Source organism: Furipterus horrens, unplaced genomic scaffold, assembly GCF_987537825.1.
Source record: "Furipterus horrens unplaced genomic scaffold, mFurHor1.1.pri manual_scaffold_1, whole genome shotgun sequence".
In the NCBI taxonomy this organism is placed as follows: Eukaryota; Metazoa; Chordata; class Mammalia; order Chiroptera; family Furipteridae; genus Furipterus; species Furipterus horrens.
This window is the reverse complement of record NW_028327171.1, coordinates 23137213-23158952: the sequence shown is the minus strand read 5'-3', so window position 1 is coordinate 23158952 and position 21740 is coordinate 23137213. Positions and strand designations below refer to the sequence as shown.

At 40.4% G+C, this 21740-nt stretch overlaps 1 protein-coding gene across 1 annotated transcript in view; it reads right to left on the bottom strand.

Moving 5' to 3' along the window:
- KCNAB1 (potassium voltage-gated channel subfamily A regulatory beta subunit 1) overlaps positions 1-21740 on the bottom strand; it is a 315639-nt gene that overhangs the window by 280210 nt on the left and 13689 nt on the right. The window lies entirely within an intron of this gene.

Genomic DNA, 21740 nt, shown 5'->3' with positions numbered 1-21740 from the left:
GCCAACCCCAGGAGCAGCTGGCAGAGGCCACGCCTGCCGAAGCTTGGCCAGTTCCTGATGTTCATAAGGACTCATCCTCCCCTCGTGGGCAGGGAGTTTCCTGGAGAGAGGTGGTCACATCTGCCTGTCTGATATTCACTTAGAAAATAATAAATTAAGTACACCTACTAGAAAACAGCTTGTCTTCCAGGGCCCCGGGGTGTAGTAGAAGGAAAAATGCAGAATGATAATTACAATTGAGGCATTATTAAAGTTTGTTTTTACATTTTCGAATAGACATTGTGAAATTTTTTTTAAAAGAAAGTTTCAGAACACTGTGAAGCATATTATCCCATGAATGCAAACAGAAAATATAAGTTAATAGAACCATAGGGAAAAGCCTGAAAGAATATACCACAAGCTATTTAAAAATTATGACAAGATTAGGAAGGGCTTTTCTAAATTGTACACAGGTGGAGTCAAAGATACCAGGATGAGTCAGGAAAGCAACATTCTAAAAGTCGAGGGAGGTGTACAAAAGGAAGGGCGAGTTTCAAAGGCCAAAACAAACAAGGCCTGAAATCTCCACTAGGCTCTCAGGGAAAGCACCCATCACCTTGTCAAGGGCAGTGTTCATGGGGTGATGCAGGTTGGAGGCTAACATGCAAGGAGGTGAGAGGCCAAATGGAAACGAGAAGGTGAAAGCAGGTAGGACAGGTAGGAAAGAGACAAGGCATCAGTTCGAAGGACTCCAGTGCAGAGAGGGTCTTCATTTTGTTTTTGAACACATTTGTATTCTGAGGGGACAGAGACAGAGGCAAGGAACATGGAAGAAAGGAGATAACAGATGTGGTCCACAGCATGGCCTGGGAGAAGGATGTTCCCAGAAACGGGAGGACCCGGGCTGATGCTACAGCAGTGGGAGAGAGAGGAGGTAGGGCCAGCACTGACACAGAGAATGAGGCAGGTTAAAAAGGCTGATTTTAAGGGTGATATTGAGGGATAGTCTCCAAGTGCTTTATAGAGAAAAGGACAAGATCATCGGATAGAGGTCAGGGAGTTGGGCACCAGAAGGAAGCTTGAAAAGTGGGCTAAAACATTGAAGTAGCAAGTGAAATGGAACCAGCAGGGTCAAAGGGAAGTTCGCCAGGTAGTGGCCAGTCACTGGAAAATCGAGGCCTGCCGATTGGCAAGATGACTTGATTTTTCCCTCCGTGATGCTCAGCTGCTGCCCATGTGTAGACAGACACACAGAAAAGACTGTTTAGATATTTCCATGGCTGAGAATTCAGAATTTAGGATTTGCAAGGTCAGCACCACAGGCTAGGGAAATAGGGAAGGTTATCAGCCCCGGGGGTGCAGAGACGTGTGCTTGACTGGCTAGGAGAGAAAGACGCCTAGGACGTTCTTGCTAATTGGAGGTGGTGAGGTGGGGGCGGCGGCTGTGGAGGTGGGGGTGCATGGGGCTACCACGGGCCTACCACAGGCCTACAGTGCTGCTGGGAAGGGCGGCTGTGAGTTGGAGAAAGCACCTCGGAGTCCTAGAATAGCAGAAGGCACTCCCTGAGAAACTGGGAGTCACATGAACAGTGGGAAAGGCCTGTCAAAGTGGGTGGAGTGTCAATGAAAGTCACTGAAGATAATCAGTGGGGACGCATCAGGGAGGGGCAGTATGAAGACCTCCAGACCTGCAGTCAGGAGTCCTGGGATTCCGTTTCATCCCTGCCTCTCTCCATCTGTGTGACCTTGAGCTTTACTCCCATACTCCCTGAGTCTTTGTTTCCTCTTATAAGAATAGCAATATGAGGCACCATGAATATTAAAAATGTCATGAGAGCTCCTGGCACATGGCCGGCCTCCCTCAATATTGATTGCACCTGGAGGCTGGTGTGTCAGGCATGAGCACAGGGAGCATCAGGGCCAGCGGCGTGAGAGAAGATGGGCGGACCAGCATGAGAAAGGAGAGGGAAGTGGGCTGGGGACAGCAAAGACATTTCGACAGGCTTCCCAGTTTTGCTTCAGGCTGAACTGACCAGCTTCAGGTGAAGGCAAAATGGAGCTGCCCGGAGAGATATTTTGGCCATGCTAGTCTGCAAAGGTAGACAGTTTTACTTCACTTGATTGATGAGGGCCTGTTTAAAAAAACCCAGCCAACTCTGTTCTCTGAAACCTGTGTTCTTGAACCCACTGCCTCCTGGCCACACCAGGCTTTCACTCCCTCCATCCATCATAGTCCCGTGCCGGCGTCTCTCATCTCTCCTCCACTGGCAACTTCTCCTGGCCTCCAAACACCCTGCAGCTCTAGAGGGTCTCTCTCCACTTCCTCATGAACCACACTTGGGACTAGAGCAGGGCTGGGCAGAATATAAGATGCTCTCTGGGTAGAAGCACATGGAGCTGCAATAAACTGGTCCCAGCTGTGCTGCAGGGAGGAGGCAGGAGTGTGAAAGAGGAAGAAATAACCATCTATCTCACCTGCTTCTAATTTAAGGCATCTCTCTGTATTGTATAAGCCTTTGACTGACTTGATTCCTTTGGAGGACAAGACATGTTATATATAAATAAACTCAGTACCACTTGCATACTAGCTAGCACATACATAGCATTCACTAAGGACCATGATTTGTTCTATGTTTGTTACATACACTACCTTTTTGAAAGGACACAACAATCCCATCAGGTAGGTATAATTATTATTCCTATTTTACGAAAGAGGACACTGAGAAGCACAGAAGTTCACTCACTCCAAGTCACAGGTAAGCAGCAAAAATGGTGGCCAAGCCTGGGAAGTCTGGGTCAATAGCATTTTCTACAGCATTTATACCTATACTTTTTCTCATTTCAACTTCCTAAAAGCCCTGAAAGGTCCAGGTGGCCCTTCGAAGCACGTCCATTACCATTTAGCAGATAAGGAAACTGAGTCTGGGAGATAAAGTAATGGCTTGAAGTCCCAGTTAGGAGATGGCAGAGTAAGGAACCCAGGTTCTCTACAGCAAATCCTTGGCACTGGGCAGAGATGAATTTTAGATGGGTAAGTACCTTCCTTTTTATACTGCAGCATGATTTACGTCCAGGGCTCCTCAGTGCGGCATAAGGAAATGAACGTCAGACTAATCTGGTTCCACACCTGGCTTTTACTAGCTATATGACCATTATCAAAGTAGTCATTTCTCCAGCTCTGTCTCCACATCTGTAAAACTGAAATGTCTATAATTCCTCTATAGGACTGCTAGGGCTGGTGCTCATGTATTTACAAATTGTGAAAGTTGACCTCTGATAACTTAATCGCTCTAAGCCTGAACGTGAGAATATGTTAAGAGCTATGGAAGGAGAATAATAATAATAGTTTCACACTAATAAAGCTGAGTGCTTGAGTGTCTAAAAGTAGTAAGTGTTCAAAATATGTCAACTAGTATAATATTAAAGCGCCTAATTCAGAACCTACCACATAGAGATTATCTAGTAAGTAGTATTTTTATTATTAGTGCTTCCACCAGAAGGATTTACAACAAAACTAGAACTACTACCATGAAAGAAAAGTAACTTTTATTATATGCAGTCAGCTGCAAAGTTCCTAAGGGAGGGTTCCAGTATTTGAAGCAATTTAATAGTCTCCCGAATGAAACTAAATTTCAGCTAGAGCATTGACAAAGCAATGTGTATGTAATCTAATCAATCCTTATCTATTGCCTTGATGCCTTTGGAGCCTGTGGTTACTGCTCTCTGTAAGCATCCAGAACTCTACATTATAGAATTATTGCATGCAATGGCTGCAGAGACATAAAGCTCTTGGTGAAATTGGCTCAGCTGTGTGACACATACCTTCTCAGGGAGCCCCAAATAGGCTGCTTTCCCAACCTAAAGCACATGTGTGTAGCTGGGCCCTTTGACAAGAAGCCACAAGAGCAGTCAGTCAAAAAAAAAAAAAAAAAACTCCAGGGGGTTCCAAAACAGGGAATAATATGCGATATTTTTAAATTGTCTTCTATTTTACAAAGATTTATATCCCCCTTTCTGGAATGGCATGGGGGGGAGCATAAATGGATTATAATGTTTTTCAGTACTTAGTATTTACATGGTTTCTGTTATTAGCATAGGACTATGACTATCTTATTAAATATGCACTGTTTTGAAAGCTCTACTGTGTCAAGCACATAATAAAAGCTTAGTAAATATTCCTTGAATTTCAATGAATCAATAAATTAATATCTATTTCATGACTTCCCTAAAATAAAACCTTAGACAATATTGGTGATTCTCAACCAGAATGGAACAGCAGGAGTTCATCACATTATTTGGTTAAAAATGTAACTAATAAAAAAAAGTATTTAGTCAAAAAACATTTATTCTGAATTTATAATATGCCAAGTATATAGGTTTTCAAAAAATAAAGATAAATTGCATCCTATATGCTCCTAAGATGAAATAAGTAAATCCTCTCCCAATTCAATAGGCTCTCAAGGAAAAGAGAATCCTAGAAGTGTTGTGCTCCCTTCCTACCACTTCCCCCCATTAAACAATGGGGCAGAGTTGTGAGAAGAGGAAAGCCAGGCTTTGGGCCTTCTACATGTCCTCTTCTCCCCACTAGTTCTTGTCAGAGTAGCGCCTCAATTTTGTAAGTAGAATTTGTGGAGCAAAACCTGAAACACTGGAGCTGGAGTTCATCCTAGAGGTCTCCTAGCCCAGAGTTCTCAACCCCATTGGAGGTGTATCAGCTCACCTGAGGATATTTTTCAAAACAACCTTTGCATGTCCCGCAGATTCGATATATTCTGGATGGGTGTAAGGGGTAAAATATGCCTACAGCACTGTCCCTAGTTGAAAACCACTGATTAGTCCAAGGTTTTAATATTGTCCACAGAAAAGCATGGACCTTGTCTAAGATCACAATGGGGCATAAAATCCAGGTCTCTTTACTCCAAATATCAGGCTTTCTCTAATCCTGAAGTCCTCAAAAAATCTGGTGACCCTCTTAACACGGTAAATAAATGTGAATATGTGTGGATACCTATATTTGACTATGGATGGGATCCATAGCTCTTAACATATTCTCAGAAAGATTCATCACTCTCCCCCCCAAAATTTAAGAATCATAAGCTCAGTTTTGCATTGGCTATTTCCCAGGAAATTCTATACACATCATGTAATTTGAAGACTGCAGTATGAGCTTCTCTCTATAACAGCCCCTCAAGTACTCCTGGACATTTGCCTGACATCAGCTGTGTGTTAATGGATGTTGCCCTATTAAAGAACAGATGCCCCTGGAGAAACAAAACAAGTCATTATCATACACAATGGAGATAAAGTCATCATCTTGCTTCCAAAGTGCTGTGGAGGGGCTGCAAGCAGACTCAAAGAGTGGAGAGGGGGCAGGAGGACCACAGGGACGCCACACACCAAGAAATGGGGACAGCTCACAGACAAAGAGGCATGAAAATAGGAGACAAGTGGGCCTCAAAAACCCTGTTTTCTTTTAACAACAGTCCTAAAGAGTATAAATCCAAACCCACTGCAACAGATCAGAGGCCTCGTGAGCAGGTCATTCATTTGGCTGAGACCAGTCTAAGCCCCTGTGGCATCCTCCACCAAACAAATAAGTAGGTAATTTTAAAATAGCAATAAATCCCATGAAAGCCAGAGGAGCATCATGTTGCCCTAAAGAATTCCCCTTGCAGATCTGGGGAGGAGTTTGGACAACGAGAAGCTGGCGTGTCATCTAGAAATGAGAGCTCACTGATAGGTGCCCCCTCACTGGAAGCCCGAGCCACGTGGCTTCCCACTGCCTCTTTACACCTTGCATCAGCAGCCCCATGACTTCTGCTCTCACTGGGCTGCTGTGAGACTCAGCGAGCCAGTGGAAGGAACTGTATTTGCTAAATACCAGCTCTTCTGGACCTCACCTGCACCTGACATTTAGGGTCAGTTAGCCACCTTTAAGGAAGAGACCAAAAGAAGGATTTGACACACATGTTTCTGGTTCCCTTTGACCATACGCTGATACTATACAGTGACAGCTTGACTACATGCTGAAACAATCAGGGTGTTGGGAACGAGCCTGTCCCGTTTCTTATGAAGCAGGCCACTCTGTGCTGGGAGAAGTTTATTTTCTTGAGCATCGTAGATCCTGCTGACTAGTTACCCCTCTGACAGCTGTTCACACGGCTAAAGAGCTCCTCCTGCTGAATTCTCATCAAGGACCTAGCTGCAAAAATCATCTTGTCTTTATAAGCCCTGCAGGTAGTGCGCTGTTGGACACACAATGTTTCTAATTCCTACCTGGGCACGAAGCACTAAAAATCAATTAGTACTTGAAGGAAGCAAAGATAATATACACCAAGTATTTAGTTCCTAAAATTGTTTTCAGTGAAATTGGAGCCAAGAAGGCTAGACTTGAGCAATATCTTCATTCCCAAATGAACAGTGCGTTGTTAGTCAGGGTTTCCAGAGAAACAAAGCTAATAGGACAGAGAGAGAGAGAAGGAGAGAGAGGTTTATTATAAGGAATTGGTTCACGTGATTATGGAGGCTGAAAAGTTCTACAATCTATCATTTGAAAACTGGGGACCCAAGAGATCTGTGGTATAACTCTAGTCCAAGTCTGAAGATCTGAGGACCAGGAGAGCTGATGATGTGAATCCCAGCCCAAGGACAGAAGACCGATACCGATGTCTCTTTTCAAACAGGCAGAGAGCAAATTCTCCCTTCTTCTGCCTTTTTGTTCTATTCAAACCCTCAACTGATTGGATGTTGTCCACTTACTTTGGAGAGGGCAGTTTGCTCTCTCGGTCTACCAATTCAAATGCTAAACTCTTCCGAAAACAGAGACACACCCAGAAATAATGTTTGACCAAAAACCTGGTCATGCCTTGGCTCTGTAAAGATGACACATAAAATTGACCATCACATATAACTTGTTGTACTGTTTTTGATGACACTGAGTGTTGATACTGGAGGAGACTTTAGAGGGAATGCTCTCATTTAAAGACGGAGAAGCTGAGGTTCCTAGAGGAGTTAAAAGACTTGACTCAGTCTCAGAGACAGTGTTAGTGGAGCTGCAAATATAACCCAGGTGGGCAATGCCATTTTCTTTCTTACCAAGTGCTGGATATTCATTGTTCTTATTACCCAAATAGTTCATTACTCACTTCTGGTTAATTAATTGGTTAAAACTAGAAAGAGTCCCACTTCCAAGGATGAATTATTTTCTCCTTTTTTTCTCCTTTTTTTTCTCATTGCTTACTATGTCCTTTCATATTCTTTCACCTCAGAAACACTGTGGCCAACTCATCAGCCATCTTGATAACAATTCTGTTGCTCCTACTGTGAAATCAAGGGTACACTTCTTAAGGCATGGTAGATGTGCTGTAAGAAAAGTGCCGAGTCCATTTCTACCAAACAGATGGATTTTGTGGCAGGATCTTAAACCAGTCCTTACCCGTCTTTGAGCTTGGCAGCATAGGTTGAGGTATCTGATGTTCAGAGTTTCTTTGAGATGATTTTTCCCTTCAGAGAAGGAACATTTGCTAGACAACACTTCTTAGGTGCTTTTGATGAACCTCATATGTCTTTCCCAGCAGCAAAATGTTAAAGGCCCATCAGTGCACAAAATGCCCAAACCAGTTTCTGAAAGAATCTGCCCAACAAGAGCGAGGTTGGTGAGGTAGGGTGGGGTTGCACAGATAGGCGGGAGCAACTCTATCTAAAAGGTTTCAGATGTCCTCTGCCCTTCTATGCTTAGATCCAGGCTCGGAAAGTATTGGCAGCCTCTGATATCACCCTGAGGACGTCCCATGTCCTACCTTAGTGCTTTAGCCCGAGGGTCTTATCTCCTTGCCTTATCTTTCTACAACTTCAAAATGACTACCTCAGTTTACCTAGCAAGACCTCTATCTTCTGTTAGTGCCACTTGCCACTACCTACTGGGCTAGATATAAGTGACCAACCATGTCAACATCTATAATTCCCTTTTTTAAAATGCGATTTGAATTATGAAACAGGGCAATGCTTTAAAATTCTGTTAGGAAACTCCACTGTTCCTCTGCCTGCCACACCCCACCAAAGGGAGTTCAAATGCGTGTCTGGTTTAATAACAGTTTCTGATGAGTGAAGATACTACAAAAATTGCCAGGTTTATGTGCAAGTCCACTGGGCACCAAATGTTCCTCTTGTTTCAAGTTCCAGGATTTTTCTCAAAATTTATTTGAATCTTGTATATATATATATATATTTTTTTTTTAATTATGTATACCACGCATGTTGCCAAGAAATGCAAAACCCAGTCTACCATGTCCAGGTTGTGCTGAAATAAATTTGAAAAGTGTTTGTGATAAGATGTCTTATAAAGAACCTCCTTACCTGGCATGTGCTCACATTCTCAGATACATTCTACTCCCAGAAATCTCCTGTGACTTGGTCGGACTGAATAAATTCAAAGACCTCAGAACAGGCTCTGGTTTGTGAGGAAAGCTTACAAAATGGAACTCACCAATAGATAGGGCATTTTTGCTATTGATTTCAAAAGGAATTTTCAGAAATGGGTAGTCAGAGAAGGCAACTGGTTATGTACTTAAGGATGCAGGCTCTGTGGTGTTTCAGCTCTCTGGAGGGTGGGGGTGGGGGATGGGAAGCCCCTGAAATAAAGATTCAGAGCAGTAGAGCACACCCACATTGGACTCTTCCTTGTGATTGGTTTATTCAAAGCATACAATGTTATGCAAATATGAAAAACAGCCTTCAGGGAGGACATATTTCACATACTTGTCCTTTAATGGGCCTAATGATATAAAATTGCATAAGATAAGTATTACCACTAAGTGAAAGGTATAAATCTCTTTCCCTATTGCTCTCCTATTTCCCTCAAGGATATTCTTTCAAGCACTCTGCTTTACAGTCTATGCTAATTTCTCCATAGCCAAAGGACCACTGGGGAGACATTTATATTTAAAATGTACTCATATGGATTAGGATTCTTCAGGAAAGCTATTATTCAATGACATTTATAAGGAGAGAAACTAATATAAGCCATTCTTACTCTTACAATGATGTTCCTGGAAGGGGTATCATAGGTCAAAATGATGTAAATGAAACTGATTTAAGTGTCTGTGTGTGTGTGTTAAGTTTCTGACTATGACCTGATGCTCAGATTACACAGAAATGCCTTAAGATACATATCTAAACAACTATAATTTTTTTTCCTAGTGTAGATTACACAAAGACAAAGAGAACATGATTAGGTAGCACAGAAACCCAGAACAGATAACCTGCCATAACCTTTGAACCATGACTCGAAGTGTCCTCACCGTTTGCCCAGTTCACCCTTAGAGAGCAGTGAGTGGAATTCCTCTCTTCACCCCTTTTGGAGAAGAGACTTAATGGATCAGAAAACACAATGTGCTCAGATCCAAGAGGAACAGGAAGCTAAGACCCCAGGAACCCAGAAAGGAGCCATTTTCAGGTTGAGGAGCCTTCAGAAGTAGAGGGAAATGTGATTGATCAGGACTTTGTGCTTAAAACCAACTTTAAACAGAAACTGAAAGAAAAGGCCAATTAGAAATATTCAAATATTCCATGTGGCAAGAACAGTTCAAGAAGCGGAATCCAAACCGAACAAGAACAGAAACTATCTTAGTCATCCCTGACTTCGGGGTTTTGTCCCTTCCTTCTGGAAGAAGGATAGACATTGTTGTATATAATTAGATTTAAAATCACTACATATTGTTCCCATTATATAGAGGGGTTTGAGAATTTTCAACTAATTCTCTGCCAACTTTCTAAGGTCCCAGCACAACCTCCACAGGTGAAGATATTGGGGCTGAATGAACCTAATTTGTCACTTGTCTAAAAAATGTTGGTTTAAGGATGTACTTACGTCTTGGGGTACTATGAGACGCAAACAGTTAATATAAAGATTTAAGTGTATATAAATAATTTTAACAACATAGCATAATAATACATTATGTAAAATTGCTTCACGTAATAGAATATAAAAGTGTTTCATAGAACACACTCATTCCTTGCCTTATTCCTACTGGAAAAGAAATGACAGATAAAGGAGTAATTTCATGAGAGTCCTGGAATTAAGTACTGAGTCTTTCAACAAGATTTTCATAAAAATGTGGAAAAAGTAACCCGGGTCCCTTGATTACTAAGAAACTGACTGGAAATTCTTGCTTACCTGCCTTCCACTTCTCAATGCAAATTTCTGTGGAGCAATGTCCACACTAGAGATCAAGTTTTTGGTGATTCTGCCATTTTCAAAAGAGAAGATCTTGCTGTTTTCTTGAGCTGAATTCTCTTTCATCTGAATCACCAGCTTCATGTGCATGTTGACGTTATGAAAGGCAGGTATACTTTTAAAATTCCATTATTCAATACATTTTGATATATACATGTTGTGTTGCCTGAAATACAGTAGGCACTGGGTTTACATTGATTTATTGAGTGTATAAATAAATGAAAAGATATGGTAGGTACTTTGTAAGACTGTAAAAGCTGTTTAGATGAATAAGATAAGAATTACTGTAGATCAGAGACTCTAAGATACACTTTTTTATATTTTTCACATCTCGAAACTCAACTGCTTCTCACAGTCAAGAGTCTTAAAATTATGATAGGTAGTGTCTCTCATTCTTAACAGTACACAAATTAATAATACATCTTACAACTGATGCTATGTTTGATTTGATAAATATCTTATGTCACATATCTGAGAGAACATGGCTCGTGCCAAACTCCTGGACTTTCACATGCAGAAGAAAGTTTAGAGGGCATCTTGTCCATTCTCTCTCATTTAACAGACATCAAAACTGAGATCCTTAGAGGTCATGGCCCAAATAATTCAGCTGTTCCACAGAAATGCTAGAACTAGAGTGTAGTTTTTCTGACTCTTGGCCATATATCACACACCACATTACTTTATACCATAAAATTCCATAAATAATATCAATCTACACTGAGATATTTTTCTTTTGGTTAAAAAGCTATTTGGTTTAAAATTGGCTGTTTGTTTTAGCCAAATATACCAGATCTTACACATTTCAATGAATTTTCTTCAAAGTAAGCACCTTAAAAAATTATACACTTTTATCCCATTGATGCTGCCAGAGCACAAAACATCTCTAGTGTTTGTTTGATGTCATCTTCAGAAGAAGTTTATCTGTTAGAAAAGAAAAGTAACCTTCTCGCCTAGAATAGTGCTATTATCCATACTTCCTAGTGGGCATTTCAGAAATGATTTGATTGTAAAAACGATGACGTTGCCACTGCTGTTACAGGTCAGGGACAAGCTCATGCCTAATTTTGTGGACGAAAGCCCCTTCTTTTCCCTCTCACACTCCTTTGGTCTTCTGCCGACAGCCTCACTGGCCACCCCTGAGACACCCCGGCCCAGGCAGACAGACAACCCAGCCCACGGGTCCACACCCTCTGGGAAGAGATCCATCCAAGAGGCTGCGCCCTCTAGTGGGCACTTCTGGATCAGCCTGGAGGATGGTACAGAAAGGTAGCAGCTGCATGGGCACACCTCTTGGGTCCCAAGGACTCCTTGTCTTGTTGGGTCAGAGTAGGGTCCTGAACGGCCTGGGGCAGTACTAGCCATGCTGTCCTGCAGGGGCCATCCAAGGCGACCAGAAGTGCCCATGTTCTGAACGTCTCCCTAATGTCCTGCAAAACTAAATACACCACTGCCAATATAAACTGATTCATAAAAATCCTAAAAACTCTTTATACGAAGTTACAGAAAAAGCCCAAGCTTCTATAAGAACTTTATTAGGGAGAGAGAAGCTTAATTGGAATAAAGGTCTTGTCATAAAAATTACTGACCCATTTATTCACTCCACACATCCTCTCTACCACTTCAACTACATGATCCATTGAAAAGGGTGTCTGTGCATAGTGCAAAGAAACTTGGCAAATGGCTAAGAGAAGAGATTTGAAAGTGCTTCAGCAGATTTAAAACGACATAAGAAGTGGAAGGATCTCAATGAATTTCATTAATTAGGGTTACTTTTAAATACATTATATTATTGACTACTCATATACATAGAATTAAAATTTTTTCTATTCCAGTGATAAAGATAAGATATTAACATTATTTATTTTGAGATTACCTGTTAATTTCCAATCCTACTCTGTTACCATCCGTCTGGTTCTACCCCACAATTTATTTACAGATCCTGCTATTACTTGTTTGTTTTCAAACTGCATCCTCTGCTGCCCCTAGCCATCAAAGACAGAGACCTCCAGGGCCTTTGAATGTACTAAAAACTGAGTGTGGGCCTCACAGGCCATGGGACTTCAAAGCAGGGAACACGTGCCACCTCAACTCTACTTTGTCCTGTGTCATAACACTGAGAATTATTCTGACACTACACTTAAAGTAAAGCCCAGCATGTCATTTGCAGTATTACACTTTCTTACTGCTTCTGCGGTGTATCTTGGCATATACCTCTTTACCAAATAAGGCCATTTCCCTCTCTCCCTTCACTGAACACCTGCATATGGGAAAAAATGAGGAGGTAAGCTGCTGGGTGATTCCCATGCCTCAGTTCCCGACATCACTACAGGCTTTCCTTTGCATGTGAGCACAACCTAAGAATCATTCTCACACCTTCAAGGCACCACTCTGAGATCCAAAGGAGGGAGAGGCTTTGTGAAAACACAGTAAACAAGTCCCCAACTCAACAAGATTTGCAATAGTGCACTAGTCTCCCCTTATCCAAAAGGATATGTTCTAAGACCCTCAGCAGATGCCTGAAACCATGGATAGTTCTGACCCCACATATACTATATTTTATCATATATGTACTTACCTGTAATAAAGTTTGATTTATAAATTAGGTACAGTAAGAGACTAACAATAACTAATAACAAAACATAAAATTATAACAATGTACTGTAACAAAAGTTATATAAATATGCTCTCTCTCTTTCTCTCAAAATATCTTGTATCATATTACAGCATGGATCTGCTGGGCAAAGAGATGATTCACATCCCAAACAAACAGGACAGAGTGGGATGGTGTGAGATTTCATCATACTACTCAGAATGATGTGCAATTTAAAACTTATGAATTGTTTATTTCTGGAACTTTTCATTCAGTATTTTCAGATCATGGTTGACCTTTGTAAATAAAACCATGGATAGTGAAACCGTGGATAAGGGGGGAAACTATTGTAGTCAAAGGTAGGAACTAATCATTTACATTTGACAACTAAAACAAGGAGAGCTCAGAAATACAAAAGGGAGTTAAACCATAAATATAAAAGAAATTAGAGATAAATATAAGTAACACATTCAATATAACAAAACATTTGCTCAGAAGAGAAAAGGTGAATGCAACATAAAAGATCTGTAAAGGAGCTATGACATTTGTCAATCGAGTCAACCTTGTGCTAGATTTTGTGAGTTAGGAGTGACCACGCAATAGGTAAAACACAAAGTCCTGTGGATTGTGGAGACTGCTACCTCTTCCATCTCCTATTCTGCCCATCTAAACTCTGTCTCTGCTCTTGCGCCTCCAGGCTGAGAACAGAACAAGACCTTCGGAGCAGCTCTGCAACCTGCATGTACCACTGACCACTCACAATATCCCGTGCCTCTGTTCATCAGTGGCAGCAAATCCGTTCATCTGTCTGAGCTTAGAGCCCAGTGTACAGTATAACACTGCAGTCTGCTTTCACTGGGATCTCCTTTCACCTCAAAAGGTTTTAGATATCATATCCAGGAACCAAAGTATAAACAGCAGTACAGCTTTTCATTCTTCCTACTTAAACATGTGTAATCTATTTTTATTCCAAGTTCAGGTAAAATCCATTTTCCATTTTGCTGGACTAGCCACAAAGAGAAATGGAATGTCTTAAATATTCAGTGGTATAAAGAGCATAGACTGTTTTAGTGGGAAATGTATTGAAAGGAGGCCCATGTCCTGGATCTAACTTGATCCCTGGGGACCATGTGACCCAGATCATGCTAAACCACATCTTCCAGAATTTAGACAGAGCAAACATAACCCAGCACAATGTTTTTCTTCCTAAAAAATAAAATATCCTACCTCCTTTATAGATCTTTTGCGTTACATTCACCCTTCTTTTTCTGAGCAAATAAACAACGTATATATGCAGGAACAGGCTAAATGCCAGGAAAACAAGATAAATAAGAACATGGTTGTCCCAGCCCTACCTTCAGATACCTTCAAGTCCAATGAGAGGTGGCCATGCATACAAATAATTACAAACAGAGGAATATACAGAGGAACAGAGCCACTGGGATACAGGTGAGGAAGTGATCAGTTCTTCCTCTGAGAGCTGCCTCATTTGTGACACCTAAACCTTCCCTGCTTGGATGCAGAATGACATGAGGATCAAACAAGGTAGCATATGTCAAAGTGCTTTGAAAAGTACTGTATGCTGTTCTCTTCTCTTCCGGGGCCCTCCCTTCTGTCTTTCTTATCTGTGTCACATCTGAACTGCAGTGTTGGGTCAACTGTCAACAACCAAGGGGAGGTAGGGTGAGCCATACTTTCCATTTCCCCACTTTCCCAGATTAATTCACTGTATTTCAGTAATTGATTCTGAAAGGCAGCTCTTCCTGCCGCCAACGGGCGTAAGAATCAGTGAGATCTGAGAAAGCTCGGCTCTGGCATTGACTTTGGCACATTAGTATGCATCACCACCCGCCTCCTCGGTTGGAACACAGGATAACAAGTGATGAATCACCTTGTAGATCATAAGGTTGTATGCACTGAATGAATCTTTGTACCACAGCATCCAGGCAACATTTGGCCTTGATTTATAATTCTGTACAAAGTTTGTCATTATTGAAAACGGGTAATGAAATAACAAGATAAAGTTAAATTAAAAGTACTTCTTCATCTAAACGTCTACACTCAGCCAAAAGTTAAGACTGGATTTGAACCAACATGAATAAAGACAAAATTCGTATTTTATTTTTTCCTAATTACAGGGTTCAGGTGGTGCCAGGAATCTGCTCATTGTGGTAATTTAATCACTGAGACCAAATAATGCTTCTCATTGACTTGAGAAATAACTGGGCATGCAGAATTGCATACATCAAAATGCTCTCTGGTGATGTACATTCTGCCACCTTCTCGAAACCAAGTTTTATTTATAAGTTACTAAATCAACCCCACTGCCAAGTAGTAATTTGATACTTAAATGACCATTTATTCCTACATTATCTTTTGTTTTTTAAGTTACATCTTTTTTTTTCTTTTTTTCTTTTTTTTAGAGAGAGAGGGGAAGGGAGGAAGGAGAGAGAGACAAACATCAATATGTGGTTGCCTCTCGCACACCTGCAACCCAGGCATGTGCCCAGACTAGGAATCGAACTGGTGATCCTTTGGTTCACAGGCCAGCACTCAATCCATTGAGGCACACCAGCCATGTCTATTCCTACACTTTCACCATGAGGTTGGCATGGTGGTTGACCAGACTCCACACTTGTCTTGAGATAAGGGGACTATGTATTAATAAATTTTTTTAATGCCATAATTCATTTGAAAACCTGAAAAAAAACCCATAAAAGCAAAGACAACCTTATGGATGTTAAGTCTGAGATTCTTGCCATGAGTTGATCTTTTAATGCAAGATTATTCCATTTGTGATGAAAATGTTCTGTATCTTGACTAACACAGTAGCCACTAACTTCATGTGGATACTGACCACCTGAAATATGCTAATGAGACTGAGGAACTAAATTTTATTTTAATTTAACATTAACTTTCACTTAAATAGCCACATATTACTAGTGGCTACCTTATAAGATAGCACAGTATGAGTCCTGTTTCCAACTACATCTAGAATTCAGTATTAAAAGCAGTTTTATAAACCACCTAAGTATGACTCTCCTGCAATTTGTTGCTAAGTTCAGAGCACCAAAGTTTTGTGAATTTCATAGTTGACTTTGTAGAATGGTTTTCCTAATTTTTCTGATTTTATTGTTGTCTTAAACAAATATCAGCTGGGATTTTTAGCTTCCTTTGGCTTAAGTTTGAAGCAGCTAATCAAATGAAGGAGCTGAAGAGTTACTTTTATTCATTTGGAGACACAGAGTGGGCAGGCTCTGAGGCTGATCCAAGGTAAAGCTTTCTGGTGAGGTTTCTTTATTGTTGTTTGTTTGTTTGTTTGTTTGTTTGTTTGTTTAATCCAGGGTAATAGTTACTGAAGATGTCAAAATGCTGGCTGGCAAATGGGCTCCTTTGAGTCAGCAGCAGGAATGATGTGAAGGAGTTTCAGACACCGCATGTCTATGAGAGACTAGTGGCCACATTATCCTTTTTAAGTAAGACACTTCATGTCTTAACATCTGTGATCCTCTCCAACCTGACTGAATTGCTGAAGATTTGGATGAATGTACAATGACAAGACAACAGGTCACTCCAGAGAGTCAGGAGGGCAGAGGTTAAAGGCAGCTGATGGGATGTTTTGTTTTGAGAGCTGTTAGAGCCTTATTAGTGTCTAGCATAATATTTTGCAGGTAGCAGGTGGTCAAAATTATTAGTTGATTGACTGCATAGCTGAGAGACCTATAATTGGAAGGAATAGCAAATTTACCTAATGCATAAAAATAAACAAGTATGGTACTATTGCTTCTATTTGCTCTGTCTTCCTTGCTTAAAAACACCCAGTGTAAATACTTGCTAAATATGCCATCTATTCAATTTGGCTTCAAGCAATGTTTAGAACATCACTTCATGATTTCAAGTAATAAAAGCACTGCAGATGTGAGTTTTCCAAAGGCTTCTTTTATGTGCCCCACACTGAGGTCAAGTAGCCCAGGCACAGTGTTCTAAAAGTGTGTCCTGAGGTTTTGTGAATTCTTAGAATGCTTTCAATATCTAATTCAAGTTCCATCTAAGAAAACTATGTGGGTAGTTTTTTTAGATACATAGGCAGTCAAAGCACGTGGTTATTTTTACAGATAAAAGTAGAAAGACCTTGCCAATAATTTTTTACTTATTTTCATCTGGGCTCCCACATACAGATATTTTGTAGATAACGAAGTCAAATACCAAACATTCTATGGAAGGTACGAAGTCATGGTGCTTTTGACTGTGGACCAGCTTTCATAGATTATGCAGAAACCCTTATGAGGGTAAAGTTAAAAGATTTTCAAAGTGTATATGTGGCTATTTATATTCAAAATGAAAATATGAACAACTACCAAAATACTAGTTAGATCTACAATAGGCATGAAATGGAATAAACCTCTCTCTGACTGGAGCCTAGCATATCCTTCTCAGGAGGTTGGAAGTCAGATAACATTTTTTTATATCAGTGCTCTGGAGGGTCAGGGAGAAGTTGGTGTGGTGTGTGTGTGTTTACAAATTATTCCATCTTTCAGGTTTGTCATCAGTAAAAGGGCCTTTAAGACTAAATTGAAACAAGAAAGACAAACTCGTAAAGGCCACGGGGCTTTTAAAAGGAAGTAGATGTTAAGTGATGGAGGATGATGGAGATAATGGCAAGAGACCCGAGGGATTTGGTGAGTACTCCCTGGGCCAGCATGGCACCCACTGGGCCCTTCAATGCCTGTGACAGAGCAGACACAAGGCCAGCCTCAGACAAAAGTCTTGAGCTACTTAAAAGTAATGTATTTGAGGTTAGTGTGAGTTAATAAATTATAGTCAAGAGATCATTGCCTCAGGAATGCAGTAGTTTAAGGAGTGGCTTTAAAGTCAGACAAAGGAGAAAAGATTTGACAGGGCAGTGGCTCTGTCTGATGTTTCTTTTTATGTACATTATAATGGGGATGATTTAAGTGCTTCTGTGGAAGCACTTTAGAGACACAAGAGCCTAAAGCAATAGCAGTTGCTGCAGAGTTCTGCCCTTCTGCCTCCTTCCTGATGCCAGAGTGCCATACCCTGGGGGCTAATTAGATCAGTGAGTGTTTTCTCTTCTACACAATTTCTAATGTTAGCATGGAAATGAAAGCCAGAATGCAGTGAACAAAGCTGTTCCAGGATACACCCTGCTCACTGCCCATCCCAAAGTCCCTCAGTCAGTGCATTCTTCTTTCCATTCTACTGCCGTCCGTCATGTCTTCCAGCCCTCTCACCTAGATTATTAGAATGGCTTTCCATCACTTTTCTATGCACAATTCTTCCAAAAAATACCGTTTGAGAATGCAAATTTGACCTTGTCCCTTTCTAACTAAGTACCCAGCAACAGTTTTTCATGGCAAATTTTTCCAGTGATCAATATATTTCTTTCCTTCCCCTTAACTTCTTCTCCCAGCATTCTCCTCACCAAGAAGGTCTTCAGGGAAGCAAGAAGGAAGTAAGGAAGAGTAACTACAGGCTCCTGAGTTCTTACTATGTTATACACTTTCTAATTGTAACATTATTTAATCTTCTCATTATCCTATGGGACAGGTAGTTATTGCCATTTTGCTGATAAAAAAAGTGAATGTGTAGAATGTATAAATAGTGTAAGTCACCCACTTAGTAAGCTGTAGAACCACATTCAATCCAGAGCTGTCTGTCTCCAAAACTTTTTTATATAACAATCATCCCTGGGCTTTCAAACATACTATTCCCTCCACACCAAATGCTCTCCCAGTCCCAACTGGACCAATTGTAGGATCCTTATTCATCCTTCAAAACCTTGTGCATGAATTGACAATTCTTCGGTCATCCCTGACTCAAGCAAGCATTCGTCACTGGCTCTGCTGCATTGTGACTGTATTTAAAATAACAGTATTGCATAGATCTACCCAGACTCTAATTATCTGATCAACATAGCTCTCTCACCAACTGGACTGCTCTTGGAGTTGCTTTAAGCCAGGAACCACACACGTCCTTGTTATGAGTTAACTGATTGACAGACCACCCAGGCACAACTGGTGCTCAGTCAATCTTTGTTGAACTGAACAATTATACTGTGTAAAGAGTAAAATAGTAGATCAAAAGTCTTTGTCTAAATTCTCACCCTAGAACTTAGCAACCAATCTTTGTGACTGTTAGAAGATTGCTTAACTTCTTCAAACGTCAGAAAATGTATTTGTAAAATTACTGGGGGATAGGGAAGAGATATTAAATTATCTGCCATATCTTCACAGATTCTAAAATTCCATGCACTTACTTTTCATATACAGACTGTGTACAGAAGGAGAACTACTATAATCAGATGCAAAATGAAACATGGCATTTGTGTAATTGCACTTACTGAATCGCTGATGGAACTTAACTGTAGTTATTGGGGTAATGGAGGGGGCTAACCACCTTATAAATAAACCACTTTATGAGTTTTTAATGTGTTCCTTATTAAAAATGCATTACTTTTCATGCTAAATTAAATAGCATTTAAAGCCAATGTTTCCTTCCTACCTTTGGTTAAATGAGATTTCTGCTTATTTTAGTCATGTGATGGAGTAACATAAGCTACTGGTGATGTAGATGAATAGAAGAACATATCCCTCTACACATAAAAAAACTCGGGGGGGAGGGGTGTTGTTAGAAAAAGAGGAGAACTAAGAACAAGATCCAAAGCTCAAGGAATGGAATAGCGCACAGCTGGTTAATGGTGGAATAGCCTCATTCCCAATATCCAGATGATTGACCAACTGGAATCTTATTACTATGAGTCTATTGCCATGCCAGCTCATGATATATTTGTCCCCTCCAGATGTGATTATTAAAGAATGTGGTTGACATATGTAAGTTACCTCATCATAGTCTACTTCCCTCTTCTCATACCAAGAGTATTCTGCCTCTCCATTCTCGGCCAGATAGTTTAGGAGGGGTTGAGTGGGAAGCTTACAGAAATCAGCTTCTACCATCACCCAGATATGGTCCATGATCCATAAGTGGACAGGACACTGAATCAAAACCAAGGAATCAACAAGAAGATGAAACTTTCACAAGAAGAAGTCTTTCTTTCTTTCTTTCTTTCTTTCTTTCTTTCTTTCTTTCTTTCTTTCTTTCTTTCTTTCTTTCTTTCTTTCTTTCTTCCTTCCTTCCTTCCTTCCTTCCTTCCTTCCTTCTTTCCTTCCTTCCTTCCTTCCTTCCTTCCTTCCTTCCTTCCTTCCTTCCTTCCTTCCTTCCTTCCTTCCTTCCTTCCTTTCTTTCTTTCTTTCTTTCTTTCTTTCTTTCTTTCTTTCTTTCTTTCTTCTTTCTTTCTTCTTTCGGAAGTGAATGAGAGCTTTTGTTAGCCACCATGAAGATGAGAGGAGAGCTTGAAGTGGCCACAGACCCACTACATGAAGCTGAGAGTAGAATCATTAATGATAAGAAAGTCACAGATGCAGAAAGAGAGAGACTATCCACAGTGTTTGTACCTGAAATCTACACTCTCCTGAAGTTTCCCTACATCTGGACCTTGTACTTGTGTGCTTCAGTAAGTTTCCTTTATTACGTATTAGTTTATGTTAGCTTTTCTAGTACTTGCAAAAAATATATACCCAGACCCTCTTCCGCCTCCACCCATTCCGCCGCCACCCTCTGCAATCACCACACTGTTGTTTGTGTCTACGACTTCTTTCTCTTTTTTTCCTTTTTTACTAAATCATTCCAAGCCCCAGCCCCACCCAGAGCTGTCAGCCTGCTGTCTATCTGTAAGTCTGCCTCTATTTTACTTGTTAGTTCAGTTTATTCACTAGATTCCACATATGAGTGAAATCACAGGTGGCTTGACATAATAGTCTTTATCTGTAAACCTCACTACAAGTCAGGCTGATGAATCCCAATACTTATTTTAGGTTCGTGGAATCTCAAACAGAACTTCAAAAGCATATATCTTAAGTTCTTGAAATATTGTTTGAATTAAGATTTTCTCCCTTTTATAGTAATAATACACATACATTTGGAAATTAGGAATCAAGGAAGGGGAAAAAAATAATCCACATTCCTACCACCTAAAATAACAACCGCTAATACTCGGTTGTTCTTTTTCTTCTATTCTTTTTACTGTGCTTTTTGTCTCTTTTAATGCAATTGAGTACATTCTGATGGTTAAGTATTATGTCTATTTGTCTTGATTTCAAAAGTGAACTTTAGGTCAATATGAAAGATGTAATCAATGTGGAACATTTCCCACTGACATGCCCATACACACTAAGCAAATGGAATTGTTGCATAAAATATAACAAAATAAATTTAAATGCAAGTTTAAGACCTAGAAAGGTAAATATCCAGATGTCAAAACCAAGAGATTACCAAGGTCAGGAAAACAGATGGCAGGTAGGATAGAGGCACAATGTCTTCCTACCCTCGCTCAGGAAGCACAGACGCTCTGTTCCATGAGGCATAGATTACCCCATGGGTATCATCTTTAATACTCCCACTTTATAAACATCATTATTATTGGAAAATCCTGCAAGTCGTCTGGTCAGAGGTTGGGCCAATTTAAGTTTTCAGCTATGATTCTTTAATATTTTTCTTCATGTTAGGTAGAAGGAAATTCAGAGATGTTGCTGAATGTGTGATATTTAGTTCTGTTCACGAGGAGTGAAGAATTAACTTAAAAATTTTCCTATGTACATACATGGGTCTTTGCTTTCTTCTATCAAGCATATATCTGTGTATAAAGTAAAATACACATCTCTCTGCTCTTGCTGAGCTTAATAGTGACCCCCATGTTCCTCAGTCCAGTAGTTTCCTCCGGTCCTCAACTTACGTGGTCTATGAGCAGTATTTAACATAATTGACCTCTCCCTTCTCCTTCACTTGACTCCTGACACCTGCTTGCTGCTTCCTCCTCATCTTCCCCACCTCTAACATTGGATATATGAGGTATAATTTGGA